Source organism: Hydra vulgaris, chromosome 01, assembly GCF_038396675.1.
Source record: "Hydra vulgaris chromosome 01, alternate assembly HydraT2T_AEP".
Taxonomy (NCBI): domain Eukaryota; kingdom Metazoa; phylum Cnidaria; class Hydrozoa; order Anthoathecata; family Hydridae; genus Hydra; species Hydra vulgaris.
Window position 1 is genome coordinate 60,615,434 of NC_088920.1, and position 13,298 is coordinate 60,628,731.

The 13,298-nt window shown below is 33.5% G+C and overlaps 1 non-coding gene and 2 pseudogenes across 1 annotated transcript; 1 reads left to right on the forward strand and 2 right to left on the reverse strand.

Moving 5' to 3' along the window:
* Positions 1 to 3,596: 3,596 nt before the first annotated feature.
* On the forward strand, positions 3,597 to 3,715 carry LOC124810658 (5S ribosomal RNA; annotated as a pseudogene).
* Positions 3,716 to 11,159: 7,444 nt separating this feature from the next.
* Positions 11,160 to 11,268, reverse strand: LOC136075640 (U2 spliceosomal RNA; annotated as a pseudogene).
* A 1,215-nt stretch (positions 11,269 to 12,483) lies between these two features.
* LOC136075606 (5S ribosomal RNA) lies at positions 12,484 to 12,602 on the reverse strand. Its single transcript, XR_010636055.1, has one exon. It is a non-coding gene; the product is annotated as a 5S ribosomal RNA (ribosomal RNA).
* Positions 12,603 to 13,298: the final 696 nt, after the last annotated feature.

Genomic DNA, 13,298 nt, shown 5'->3' on the forward strand with positions numbered 1-13,298 from the left:
AATTGTCAGCAAAACGCTTTCGATGTTTTTTTCATTAGTATAATGAATGACGTCCCTTACAAGAAACAAGTTCGAAAAGATGTTTCTCTCCGGGACAAAACACGTTTGAGAGGATCCTAGTACAAAATTGAGAACTTTTGAAAGCCTTAACGCCAGTGCTTTTGTAAAAATTTTGTAGTCTGCGCATAATAGAGATATCGGTCGCCAATTTTGAATAAGCGTTAAATCGCCTTCCTTGGGCAGAAGACTAATTAGCGCTGTCCTCTGCGTCCAAGAGAGTTCATTTTTTGGATTAAAGATATTTTCGTTAAAAATGTTAGTAAGTTCTTCACCATAAATCACCCAATATTCGGTGTAAAACTCTACAGGAATCCCGTCTATTCCCGGAGTTTTTCCTTTATTGAGCGATTTGGCAGCATTATAAAGCTCTTCGCTGCTAAATTTTATATTCATATAAGCGTTTTGGTCATTAGTTAAAACATTTTGAACGTTTTTCAAAAAATCGTTTTGTTTATCAAGATTTAAATTTTGTTTTTTATAAAGACATTTGTAGAACATCCTAACGTTTTCCATTATGTTTTTTGTGTCGCTGAAGGTCTTGTCGCCAATTTTAATTTTTTTAATAGTTTTTTTAAATTGGTTGCTTTTTTCTATTTGGAATAAAGCTTTCGAAGGTTTCTCTCCGTCTTCAATAATAATTTGCTTGGTTCTAACAAAAATTCCGCTGTTGTTAAAAAGCGCTTTTTGGGTTTTTTGCAATTGTTTTATTTTTTCATTATCTCTAACTGGTTTGTTTTTTTCTAATTATATTTCCTTTTCTAACAAAAGTTCTTGTTTTTAACTCTCTTTTTTATTAATTTTTAAAGTGTTGATGGCAATATTTTTAATTCTCGTTTTCATCACATCCCACCATTGGTTGTTATTCGCGTATTTATATTTTTTGTTTTTATTTTTATCAAAATCTTTACGAAGTTTATTTTTAAAAGATTCATCTCCTAGCAAAGTGGTGTTAAAATGCCAGTAACCAGGTCCTCGCTCATTCTTTTTTTCAAGTTTTAATTCGCAAAAAACGCCAAGATGATCGCTAAAAATATTTTTTATAAATTTGCAATCGCAGTTATTTAATTTTGTTTCTGACGCATAAATCCTATCTATTCTGCTTTTAAAACTATTATCTTCCTTTTCATAAGTAAATAAAAGTTTTTGCGGAAAACGTGTTCTGAATACGTCATTCACTTTGTATAATTCTTTAAAAGCCCTTAAATTCTTAAGACCGACATGGTGGTTTTTATTAAATAAATCCCCACCTTGTCGGCCAAGGCTTGGGTTTTCAACCATATTAAAGTCCCCCATTAATAATAAAAAATCATTATCTCTCACATGCTTATTTAACTTTTTAAAAAAATGTTCTTTTTTACTGTGAGTGTTTGGAGCATAAACGTTAATTATTCTAATTTTTGTTTTTTTGATGGTTACAGTTACTGCAAGAATTCTTCCGCTTTTGTCTTGAGTAATTTCTTCAAGTTTTATATTTTTTGAAAAGAGAATGGCAACGCCACATTCTCGGCTTGAACCGCTGTTCCAAATGGAACAACCGTTACTTTTGTTTTGCCATTCTTTGGCCCATTCAACAGCCTTTTCATCAGTGCTATGAGTTTCTTGAATGCAATAAATGTCGCAATTTAGTTTTTGAAAAAAATTAAAAATATTGTTTCTTTTGGCCACATTATTAAGGCCATTAAGATTATTTGAAATAATTTTCACTGCCATTTCTAATTAAAATTAATTACTTTAAAAAGAGGAAACAAATTGAAAATTTCACAGACAAATTGTGAAGACATTAAAATAAAACTTTTATAATAATTATACTAAGATCATATCCTTTTAGAATACCAAATTACGGATGTTTTGGTTTATGCTCAAAACACTTGTGAAAAAAATAAAAAAAATTTTTATTTTTATTTTTTTTTTATATAATTTTTTTCTTAAAAAAACTAAAAAAATTAAACAAAAAGTAAAGTAAAAAAAATAAGAAAAAATATTTTCCTTACGTTACTACTCCACCATCACCTACAATATCCCCCGATTTTACCATATCGTCGTACCAATTACGGGTTTCTTCCTTCGATCCAGTTTTTTCACTTTCGATCCTCCGTTTACTTTCCAAAATGTCATTTCGTTTTAATTTTATATCGTCACGTCGCTTAGTTCTTTTTTTTCGTGGCCTTTTTGCTTCTTTAAAGTCTTCTTCGCCTTCAGTAGACACAACAGATTGATTTAAAAGTGTCTGTACACTTTCGTTTAGATTTTCACCATCCTTTTCTGTTTTCTTTAATTCTTTATCAGCAACTTCTACCGAGGTTTCGACAGTTTTATCGGCTTTTTCAATTGCTAAAATTGGTGCTATAATTTCACTTGTTTCTTGAGCGTCAGGCAAAACGTTGTTTGGCATTTCATTCTTTTTTTTTTCGTTAATAATTTGCTTTTCATTTAGCGGTTGTTGACCGTTATGTTTGGTTCGCACTCTATAACCAAGCACTTCTGTAAATATTGGTATAGGGGCTACAAAGTCTTCCATTATAGCCACAAGTATACCGCTATAGTACTCTTTTCCCTCGTTTGGAGTTTTCCTCATAATTGGTCTGGTTATGATGTGTCTACCATAACCCATTTGCTCAAAGCACTTACCAATTTGTGTGCTTTTTGCTTCCAGTGGTAACCCGAAGACAGACACATGAGTCCTCCGGCTGGGTTGACGATTCGGATTTGATTTTGTAAATATATGGTGAAAACCATTAATATTCAGTCCTTTTTCAAGTAAGTAGTTTTTGGCGTTTTCCGATTTCATTACAATTTCTATCATCGTGTTTCGGTTTATTAGTTGCACGCCTTCGAGTTCGTCAGCCAAGTTGAAATTTTCAATTTCGATTATTACATCAACGATTCGTAACTTTGTTACAACTTTGGAAAGTAATGTTCGATTAAGCGGTCTTTTTTCAATCTTTTTGTTTACATTTTTAGTAATTGCGTTTGCATAACTTTTTTTTTAAGAAACAACATTATTATCTTCTTCATCGGTACTCAAATCATCGCTCGAGTTGTCGCTATATTCCATTTCAACATCATCAATAAATTCACCATTAGCAACAGCTTGCATTTTTTTTAACAAAGCATTAGCACATCGTTTTGGTTTGTCTTCATCATTTGTTAAAATTGTTGAAGTTTGATTAGTTTTGAAAAAAACTGTTTCGCTAACTACCAGCTCACCAGCCGCCATCTTGAAAAAATCGCTACAATAAAAAACACGTCCGCACTCGACTAAAAAATTTCAGTATGTGTTTTTTTCCGTAGTGTCCTCGTTCTTAAAATGAGGGGGTTGTTCAACAGCCCATTTTTGTAATTGTGGCTCTAAAATTTGAAACGCAACTTATCTAGCACGAAATCCTTTACGTTTTTCATTACAGATGCCACAAAACGAATCGAAACTCTTCGATCAAATTGATAGGTCTCTCCTACATTATTAGTGACTTAGTGACTTGGTGAACGCAAGTGAACTCCAAGTTGGCTTTAAAAGCATTGCGAAGTCACAAGCTTTCGCCTACGACCATACCACGGTGAACACACCCGTTCTCGTCCGATCACGGAAGTTAAGCACCGTCGGGCCAGGGTAGTACTTAGATGGGGGACCACCTGGGAACTCCTGGTGCCGTAGGCTTTTTCTTACTTTTCTCACTTTCAATACCTAAATACATCTTTGCTTATTGTCGATTAGACAGCTCTAAACATTGTCTCGGCCTAAAAGACGTCAAAATTGAAGTATTTTCATTTATTGCTTGAAGCTTCAATATTGTGCAAATATTCAGCTCTCTATATTATTTCATATAACCGGCAGTCAAGTGAACCTCATCCACGTTATTCCACAAAATCTTTAAAGTGCAAAACAGTGCTACTCGAAAATTCAATAACTACACAAATCTCACCTTCGAAGAAGCGCTTGCAAATCGACCAATATTCGATAACATAACTCACTTATACGCTACAAACGTAAAACCTTCGAGCCAACTTCTGAACGCTTTCTAAACATTCAAGTTTAGATAGTCTTTAAAGTCTTGAATATGTTTAAAAACTCCATCACCATTGTTAACATAGGTAAAAAAACGCTGAAATATTCTTTTATGCCAAGTAGATTGTCATTCAAGTATACAATAGGTTCTATAAGTAAGAACTGTATCTGTAACAGGTTCTAGTTGACTTGGAAAAAGAAAAACTTTCTTGTTTTAGTGTTGTGTTTATGCGAGAAAATGACAAGTTCTCATTGCTTCGTTTGTACAAGCAGCAGCAGCAGCAGCAGCAGTAAAGCCTCGTTTAAAAAGAAATCAACAACAAGCAAGTAAATGTATTTTTATTAGATAAAGCCTTTATTTACACTGTTTGTCAAATATCAAATATACAGGTACCATTTGCATACAAATTACAACATTAAAAAAACGTGTACATTTAAAAATTTAATCCGTAAAAACAATCTTTGAAACTCTGTTTAAAAACTCAAAAATCGTTCTATGAAAACATGAATCTGCAAAAGAAAAGTCGTTTGCACTGGCACGTCAATAAGACGTGCAAGTACAGTGGAAAGTTGGTTTTGTTTGTTTTAGTTTACCCACTCCCGAAACCCCGAAAAATCGAAATTTTGCGTCAAAATTTTTTGATGCCTACCTTATTTTTTTTTTTTTTTTTTTTTTTTTAAGATAACAACATATATATTTCAATGAAACTGATTGTACAATTGGGGACGTATCTACAATGTTTGGGTGGGCTTTTTCGTTATATATATACATAATGATAAGTTTTGGCATCTTTATAAATACAATGCCGTAAAGTTATTACTAAACAAAAAAAAATATATATACGTATTGCGTTAGCATGAATTTTTTATTTATAAGTTTTTTATTCATATTTCATTAATTCTAGTTAAAAAGAGGGTCTTTAAACCAATGTTGGTTAAATTGCATCAAATTAAAAGAAAAACAAATAACAATGTTTATGTGGAAGATTTCTACATATCTCCCCCATTAAAAAATATATATAAATTATTATCATGCGCTCGCGCGACTACAATTATATCAATATATCAAGCTAAACACTTGCATATATATAAATATAAGATATATATATATATGTGACTAATAGGTAATTATAAACAAAAAACATACGCATGTCCTTCGCACCAAGTGGTTACCCTGGACATGCTGAGACTCGTGGTTTAAATAATAAAATATCGTGGCGATTAACCCACGACCTCATAAAATAAACACACAACCTTCGCCATCACTAAATGGCTAGGGTCATGCCGTTTTTCGTAATTAATAATGGTTGAAGACCTAAATTTTTTGCTGTTAACTTGGTAATCGAGACCTAAAATTCACCATTTTTTATATGGTGAATGTTAAGTGTCGGTTATTAACTTCGCTTATAGCGTTATTTATTGAAAACATTTCATGAAATTTTTCTATGTTGTTTTCTCTAGAATATTTATTATATTGTATTGTCCAGATATATTTTATTTCTTTTAATATATTTGCTACGACTCTTGTTGCAGGTATAGTTTTATTTTCTTTTAGTTTGGAGTTACTACATCTCCATAATTCTGTTGTTATAATATGAGTTAAAGTATTTATTATTTTTGCGCTGTGGTCTTTTCTCGGCAGCTCCTCTATGTTTATTAAAAAGAGAGCTTGCACCGAGTTGAAAGGTGTTTTAGGCATTAGCTTTTCATATATAGTTCTCATGCATCTCCACACAGCTCTGGCCTTGCTGCAGAAGATAAAGGGGTGAAGAGTATCTTCCACCCGGTTACATGTTTTGCATTTTGAGTTTCCATGGAATTGGCCACGCTTTACTCTCCAGGAGTTTGTTTTTTCTAGAGTGGGGAGGGAGTTTGTAAGAATACGCCAATGTGTATTTTTACTAGTTCCCTGAGCATAGGATTCAAAGCTCTTTTCCCAGATTTGTTTCCAGGGAAGTGTCTTTTGGAACTTTGCTTCCCATCTCAATTGTATTAGTTTTAGACTCAAATTTTCTTTTTGTTGTGTAATATGAAGATAAATATTTTTTGAGGTTTTGTGTGTGATGCTGAAGATGTCAACATCACTCCTTATTTTTTCTATCGCATCTTTATAGTAAAAGGGAAGCACGCTTAAGGATTTCGGGGTGCTGTTCCCTGTAAGAAAAAACCACTGTGAATATTTGCTTTTTGCTAAGTTGGTAAGGGAGTATGCTAAGTAGTAGTTTTTTAGGAAGCATCCATCGTGAAGATGGTCTGCTTCATTTATTTGAAAAATGTATTTCATTCTGATGGCTAGACATTGGTTTAGCGCATCAAGAATGCCCAACCCCCCTTTAATTATAGGTAGTTTGAGAACGTCCCTTTTTATGGGTTCAGCGTTCAGGCTCTGCCATAGGTATGTCGAGATTTCCTTATCAATTATTTTAGGTCGATTTTTGATATTGGAAAGGCGTTTGCCACGAACCATACCTTGGACAGAGCAAGGGTGTTAATAAATATTCCTTTGCATTTTAATGAAATGTTTCTGTACTTAAAGGTTTGTATTTTTTTTTGGAAGTTTTTAATAGCATTTCGCAGGTTTACCCTGCAAGTATAGGCTAAATCTGTGTGGAAAGTGATTCCAAGAATTTTTACACCTGTTCCGTTTGACAATTTAAGTTTAAAATTTTTTTGTTTTAGCTTTTTTAGCGTGTTTTCATAGTTTAGGGAATTAAATCCGCCTAAAGCTAGAGCTTTGGTTTTGTTTATATTAATGTTAGAGCCGGAAGCGTATTTGAATTTTTCTAGTATATTGAACGCTTCAGCTATCGAGTGCGGGCTTCTAACGAAGAGAGTTGTGTCGTCTGCATACTGCGAGACTTTCAGGTTTAAATTTGTACCTGGCAGAGGAATGCCGTCAATGAGTTTGATGTTCTTAAACTCAAGTGCCAGCGTTTCCACAACCAGACAGTATAGCATTAGTGAAATAGGGTCGCCCTGACGGACGCCTCTCTCTATTTTAAAGGGTTCGCTCATGTATCCGTTATTTGTTACAATAGATTGAGTTTGTTTCATTGATTGTTTAATTGCAGTAATAAATTTTTTGCCTAAGTTATATTTTTTAAGGACTTTGAATAAAAAGGATCTATCAATTTTGTCGAAAGCTTTTTCCTGGTCAATTGTTATCAGGCAGCTTTCTATATTTTTTTCATTTGTATAGTGGATTAAATCTCTTATAAGAAATATATTCGAAAATATATTTCTATCGGGTACCGAGCACGTTTGTGACGGCCCGAGCAAGATTGCTAGAACTTTTGATAGTCTTAGTGCGAGCGCCTTTGTTGCTATTTTGTGGTCGGCGCATAGAAGTGAGATTGGTCGCCAGTTTTGCATCAGGGCCAAATCCCCATCTTTTGGTAGTAGGCTTAAAAGGGCCGTATTTTGCGACCAAGTTAGTTCCTTATCTTTGTTAAAAAATATGTCATTAAGGAAGGCAGTGAGCTCTTCACCGTAGATATCCCAATTTTGTTGGTAAATTTCTACAGGTAAGCCGTCAATGCCCGGAGTTTTTCCTTTACTTAAGGATTTTGCAGCGTTACACAATTCTTCGCTGCTGAACCTAATGTTAAGGAAGCCGTTCTGGTCATCGCTTAAAACATTTTTAATGTTGGCCAAAAACGGTTCCTGCATTTCCGTATTTAAAACATCTTTTTTATATAGACTTTTGTAATAGTTTCTAATTGTTTTTAGAATGTTTTGAGTGTCTTTATGCATTTTATTACCATTTTTTATTTGTTTAATAGTTTTCTTTTTTTGATTACTTATTTCTATTTGAAACAGGGCTTTTGAAGGTTTTTCGCCCTCTTCAACAACGAGTTGTTTTGTTCTAACAAAAACTCCTGTGTTGTTAAAGAGAGTTTTTTGCTCTTTTTTGAGCTGTTTAATTTTTTCATTGTCTTTGTTTATTTTCTGGTTTTCAAAATCAATTTTTTGGATTAATAATGCTTCTTGTTTTTTTTGTTCGAGTTTTTTTAGTTTAGATGTTTCCATGGCTATACTTTTTATTCGGGATTTCACAATATCCCACCATTGGTTGTTATTTTTGTATTTAAACTTTTTGTTTTTTTGCTTTTCAAAATCTGTTTTTAATTTATTTTTAAAAATTTCATCACCTAAAATCTATTAGTGTTAAGGTGCCAGTATCCTGGCCCTCTTTTGTTTGTATGTTCAAAACTCATTTCGCAGAGTGCGGCGTCATGATCACTTAAAAGATTTTTCACGAACGCGCACTTGCAATCATTTAGATTTGAATTAGCGGCGTAAATGCGGTCTAGCCGACTTCGGATTGTTTTATCCTCTTTTTCATACGTAAAAACTTGTTTATGCGTGAACTGCGTCCTGAAGACGTCATCCACTTTATGTAGTTGTTTAAATTGACTTGAGTTTTTTGAACCAACAAGGTGGTTTAAGTTTAACATATCTCCACCTTGCCGGTCTATACTTGGGTTTTCAACCATATTAAAGTCTCCACATAAAATAAGAAAATCTTTTTTAAAAAGAATAGCTACACCACATTGGTAGCTGTCATAGCTATTCCATATTGATGTTCCATTTGTTTTGTTTTTCCATTCTTTAGCCCATTCAATAGCCGTTTCATCGGTACTGTGGGTTTCTTGGACACAATAAATGTTACAGTTTAGATTTTGGAAGAAATTCATAGTATTTTTTCGTTTGGCCGCGTTATTTAGGCCATTTACATTATTAGTAAGAATTTTTACTGTCATAGTTAACAAGCAAAAGAATGTTAAAAAAAATATAAAGCGCGCCGTTTAGAACAAAAGAAATTCCTATTCAAACTGGTTTTTTAATTTTTGTGTGTTTACTCATGCGTTAATTTTAAAATTTTGAGTTTTAAAAACTTATATGTCGACTAATTTTAATAATACTAAAATAAAGTAAAAAAAAAAATTTTTCTTACGTTTCTTCGCAGAACACCATTTTTTCCACGATCTCTTTTACATATTGGTCTTTTGTTTCAAAGAAAATATCTTTGTTTTCTGCTCTTTTTTTTCCAGGCGTTTCAAAGTAGAATTGCTTTCTTTTATTTGTTAGTTGTGCCATTTCTTCGTCATTCTCATTTTTCTTTTCTTCGGATAATAAAAGAAATTTTTTTCCTTTTGTTTCGTCGCTTTTGTTGTTGCTTTTAATTTTTTCGGTCTGAATTGTTATGTTTTTACTATTTCCAGACGTTTGGGATGGAGTTTCATCACTGCTCTGTTGCGTAGGAACATCAGTGATGATAGCATCCTCTCGAATTTCTGTTTCTAACGTTTTAGGAGTCGTTTCTTTTGAAATCTTTTCTGGAGTAGTTGGGGCATTTTCTTCCTGTCCGTTGTGTTTGGTTCGGACTGCATAGCCTAGGATGTTGAGAAATTTTGGTATTGGAGAGGTCATATCCTCCATTACAGCGACTAATATTCCGCTGTAATATTGGATACCCTTTGTTGTTGTTCGCATAATGGGTCTGGAATTTACGTGGGTCCCATAACCCATTTCTTCAAAGATTTTTCCAATTTTAAGCATTTTTGCTTCAATTGGAAAACCAAAAACAGAGACATGAGTTTGCTGTTTTCGATCAGGATGCTCGATAAGGGGTTTTCTGTAAGGGTTCGATTTAGTAAAGGTGTGGTGGAATCCTAGGATATCCAGTCCTGATTCTAGTAGTGATGATCTCGATGCTTCAGAGTTCAAAACAATTTCGAGCACGTTGTTTTTGTGGATAAATTGGAGGCCCTCCAAATGCCCATCAAGGTTTTTCTTCTCGAGGGCACTGATGACATCCCCAATGTTCATGTTGCATTGAACATTACTTAATAAAGTTTTAATTAATGGTTGCTTCCTTGGTTGAAGATTTGTTTTCGCTGCTTGAGCGTAATTAATTGGTTTTGGTATTGTTTTTTTTTTCTCGACGTGTTCATCGTCGTCGCTATAATCGATGCTTATCTCAGCCATCGATACACCAGTCGCTACTTGGTTCATTTTTTTGAGTAGTAACAACCCTTCCTCTTTCAATATATCATCTTCGTTAATCATAGATTGAATTTCGTTAATTGAATTTGTATTTGTATTTGTAGTTTTTAAAAAAACTGTTTTATGCTTTTCTTTGGACGCCATCTTTTTCTTCAAATATAAAAAACCGCTGGTAAATCACGTCCGATCGCCTACCTTATTTTTTTTTTATTTTGTTTTAATATCATTTTTATTTAAGAATTACTAAGCTTTAAGAGGTAAGGTCAATCAATTATTTTTTTTTGGTTTGTAACCCTTTTTTTTTAATTTTTTTGTTTTTTAGTTTTTTTGGTTTTTTACATTTCCGTTGTAAGTTTTATAAGAGGTATTTTAAAGAAATTATTATTTGTTAAGATAAGATGAAGGTGATGTTAATGAGTTTTATGCCCATTCATTATGGTTGCATTTAGAGGTAGATTCGGTTTTTATTTTGCCTTCATTATAAACAAATGGTGTCGCTATCTGTCCTCTGTTTGCTTTTTGTTTTTCAATTCGTCTTTCATGTTTTTTTCGTATTCCGCTTTTCTGTATATTTTGTATTTCAGCAGTTCATCTTCTGTGCAATTAGTTTTATCAAAACCATTAAATAAATTGATGTTGTAATCACGCATCTCAGAGTAATTTAAGCCAAGAATTTTTATCGGAAGTTCAAAAGTGTTTTAAAATATTTTGATGCCTACCTTTTTTTTTTTTTTTTTTTTTTTTTTTTTTTTTTTTTTTTTTACTAACCAACTAGAGTGACCTGAATCTAAAACCAGACTTACACAGGGCCCTAGAAGGCGGTGTTATTTGGGAGCCGAGACTCCGTATTTTGTCCCATTTAAGGGTTTTTAGCCCATTTAAGGGTTGTTTGGCCCATTTAAGGGTTTGTTTATGCCCACTTAAGGGTTTAGTTGCCACTCAGCCGAAACTGAGCAGCGCCAACTTAATGGTATATCTCCATTTAACGTCCGGAGTGGACGGAACGCTTTGAGATTTCCGGACGTAGAAGGAGACACTGATAAAGCGACTACGCCAGGAACCTTTATCGACTGTCACGGTTTCGATCTTGTGCTGTTTCTGCTTTCTAACAAAACCGAAACCAATTGAGAGATGGTCCGGAGCCGAAATAAGAACAGATACTACATTTGATCTTAGCCATTAGGCCGAGAAGCGATTATACTTTTAAATTAGTATAACTCTTAAAAATGATTTTTAAAATAATAAAACATTAAATTCGTCTTTGATATAATTGTATAACTATATAACTTGTATATATATAACGGAACGCGTATTGTTGTAAAACTGCCCTATGTGTAAATGATTTTCATGAAATATATGTAAATATGTTAAAAAAAAAAAAATAAGGTAAGCATCAATAGAAAAAAAAAAAATAAGGTAGGCATCAAAAAATTTTGACGCAAAATTTCGATTTTTCGGGGTGTCGGGAGTGGGTAAACTAAAACAAACAAAAGCAACTTTCCACTGTACTTGCACGTCTTATTGACGTGCCAGTGCAAACGACTTTTCTTTTGCAGATTCATGTTTTCATAGAACGATTTTTGAGTTTTTAAACAGAGTTTTAAAGATTATTTTTACGGATTAAATTTTTAAATGTACACGTTTTTTTAATGTTGTAATTTGTATGCAAATGGTACCTGTATATTTGATATTTGACAAACAGTGTAAATAAAGGCTTTATCTAATAAAAATACATTTACTTGCTTGTTGTTGATTTCTTTTTAAACGAGGCTTTACTGCTGCTGCTGCTGCTGCTGCTTGTACAAACGAAGCAATGAGAACTTGTCATTTTCTCGCATAAACACAACACTAAAACAAGAAAGTTTTTCTTTTTCCAAGTCAACTAGAACCTGTTACAGATACAGTTCTTACTTATAGAACCTATTGTATACTTGAATGACAATCTACTTGGCATAAAAGAATATTTCAGCGTTTTTTCACATATGTTAAGAATGGTGATGGAGTTTTTAAACATATTCAAGACTTTAAAGACTATCTAAACTTGAATGTTTAGAAAGCGTTCAGAAGTTGGCTCGAAGGTTTTACGTTTGTAGCGTATAAGTGAGTTATGTTATCGAATATTGGTCGATTTGCAAGCACTTCTTCGAAGGTGAGATTCGTGTAGTTATTGAATTTTCGAGTAGCACTGTTTTGTACTTTAGAGATTTTGTGGAATAACGTGGATGAGGTTCACTTGACTGCCGGATATATGAAATATAGAGAGCTGAATATTTGCACAATATTGAAGCTTCAAGCAATAAATGAAAATACTTCAATTTTGACGTCTTTTAGGCCGAGACAATGTTTAGAGCTGTCTAATCGACAATAAGCAAAGATGTATTTAGGTATTGAAAGTGAGAAAAGTAAGAAAAAGCCTACGGCACCAGGAGTTCCCAGGCGGTACCCCATCCAAGTACTACCCTGGCCCGACGGTGCTTAACTTCCGTGATCGGACGAGAACGGGTGTGTTCACCGTGGTATGGTCGTAGGCGAAAGCTTGTGACTTCGCAATGCTTTTAAAGCCAATTTGGAGTTCACTTGTGTTCACCAAGTCATTAAGTCACTAATAATGTAGGAGAGATCTATCAACTTGATCAAAGAGTTTGGATTCGTTTTGTGGCATCTGTAATGAAAAACGTAAAGGATTTCGTGCTAGATAAGTTGCGTTTCAAATTTTGAATCCACAATTACAAAAATGGGCAGTTGAACAACACCCTCATTTTAAGAACGAGGACACTACGAAAAAAAACACATACTGAAACTTTTTAGTCCCTGTGTTACTGGTCACGCAAGTATCTGTAAACGGAAAAAAAAACATCTAAACTACTTCAGTATTTGTGTTAATAAGGTATGCACCATAAAAATCCGTTTACTTAGTTGTGGTTACCGATTATTACTATAATTTTTATTTTAATATGGCAATAAGTTATGCCGGTGCGTTGACCTCTGGTAAATCATCTGTGCTGACGAAAACCAATCTCGGAATTTTTGGATCAAAAGCCGAAGTCGATAACTCCAACGTTTTAGTGTGTCGTTACGGTGATTTGAATTGTAGTGTGAAGGACTTTCTTTCTGCCTTGGCTGATAAAAAGTTACTTGGAAATGTTTGGGGTGTAACGAGACACTACGCCAACAAACTTTTTGAATTTGCAGTGGTAAACATCTCCTCTTTGTCATCTTTTCTCGA